Raw genomic sequence first — 2117 nt, forward strand, 5'->3', positions numbered from 1 at the left:
CCTGGCCATGGAATGTGGGGTCAGACGGCTGCGGTGCCAGGATGTCAGCAAGACTGAAAATGCCATTTGTCTTTCGGGGTTTCTTATGTAAGACAGAAAAGAGGGGAAGGGCACACAGCTGGAAGCAGCATCAGGGCAACCTACCACCTCCAAAACACCTGATGCTGAGGCTGGGAAGCAGTGACTTGGAACCAAAGGGAACAGCCTGAGATTGAGCACAACCTACATGAAGAACAGGCTTATAAGTCCCAATACATGGCTCGGAGGCCTTATCTCCTCAGACCCTTTCCCAAGCTGAAGGGGTGGGTGGTACCAGTGCCAGTCCTGCTTCATTCCATAAATCCGAGATAGATCCTCATGATGGGCAGATTTCATTCCTGAAGGCTGGAATAAAGAGCAATCTGATTTACTTCTCCCAGGCAGATGCCAACAACTTCAGAGCACAAACTGCAAACGGGGCTGGTTTCTAGTTTGACACCCAACCTCTGATGGATCAGAGCTGATGCTCTCATCCCGATGCTCTGGGAACAGTCACCGCTCATACCCTCAATTAGCCATTTGCTGATCAGCCAAGTTTCTGCCTGAGGGGCTGCGAAGCACTTTTACCTTGCCCACATGCATCCACAAAGCAGCAACTCTCTCCCCTGTCCTCCCCTCCTACACAGAGCCCTTATAAACTTACAGTTCTAAACTGGTCCTTTTCTGTTTGAGCCGCCTGCATAAATAACCCGACGCAGACAGGCCAAAGCATCATAAACCAGCGCTGACATTTGACAGGGATTCAAGGGCACATCTTGAGAGCAAAGGCAAGACTCCCTTGTAAACAAGGCATCCGTCACTTAGATTATAACAATTAGGCAATGTGATTGCTGGAAACATCTAGAAGGCATCACTGCAAGAGCTAAACACGGTCCTGGGGGGATTCCCACGCTGCGGCCATACGGAGCAGGTCTGTGTCCTGCAGTGCTCTCACGGATACAGGGATCACGGGAGCCTCCCTGGCTCTGCCTGGCACCGGCCTCCGCTGGGCTGGTGATGCCAGCGTGGTGTCCCCAGGTGCCAGCCTCGCCTCTGTGCTGAGATAGGGTTTACAGCCCGGCTATTGCTCCCCGGAGCAGGAGCTGACGTGTGCCTTGCTGGGGAAACAACCACAGGCAGAGTACAGGAACCTGCCACAGCCCCACCAACAGCCACAGCAGCCCTGGGAGCAGCCCCCGGTGGGCTCCAGCAGCCACGCTGGTCACAGACCCGTGCAACAACCCCGCAGCACAACTCCCATCCCCCAGGAGCAGCAGGACACACCAGCCCCGGGTGCACACACTGGCGAGGGCTGCAGCAGGGTCTCGGCATGTAAAAACAACCCTAAAATCACCTATGGAGTCCCCATAGGTGACTGGGAGAAGCAAGCTGCTGATGCTGCTGTGGGCAGGGCACAGGCAGGGACCTGCAGAGGGTTCGTGCTGCCGTGATGGGAGGAGGATGGCAGAAACTGCTTTTCTAGCAGCTACAATGCAAGAGCTGCCGGGCCACAGGGGAGGGTGACGGGAGGCAAACACCATCTGTTTTCTCCGAGGAGCTCTTTTGTTGCTGGAGGAGTGAAGTACAAGGCTGATAACGCCGCAGTCTCAGGCTAATCTCCCTCACGATTCGCCTATCAGCTGGTTTCCTGATCAATCTCCACAGGAGCAGGCTGGGTGCTCCCTCAGCTCCCATCAGCAGCTTGCTTCTCCCAGTGATACTCAGCTACAGAGCCCCAAACCTCAACCGCACGCTGCTCCCAAAGCCACGCTGCTCCTCCCCAAAACACCAGTCCAGGCCTCGTGACCCATTGCCAAGCCCAGAATCTTTTCTGCACCGTCACAGCCCTCACCAGGTACTGCAGGTTGGCAGCTTAACAGGCCCTTAGACCCCTTCATTGCCTGGCTTCCTCTCACTGCCATGGCTCTGCCTCCAGCCTGGCTGTGGCAGCATCCCGCTCCCGGCACTGCCGTGCCACCTCGCACATCTGGCTCCCGCTCCCGGCACTGCCGTGCCATCTCGCACATCTGGCCCCCAAGGTGCACCCTGGGCTGCAGCTGCGGCTCCAGGAGCGCGGGGGGCAGGGGGGGCCCCCCGAA

This window comes from Nestor notabilis, unplaced genomic scaffold (assembly GCF_000696875.1).
Source record: "Nestor notabilis isolate BGI_N333 unplaced genomic scaffold, ASM69687v1 scaffold4074, whole genome shotgun sequence".
Classification (NCBI taxonomy): Eukaryota; Metazoa; Chordata; class Aves; order Psittaciformes; family Psittacidae; genus Nestor; species Nestor notabilis.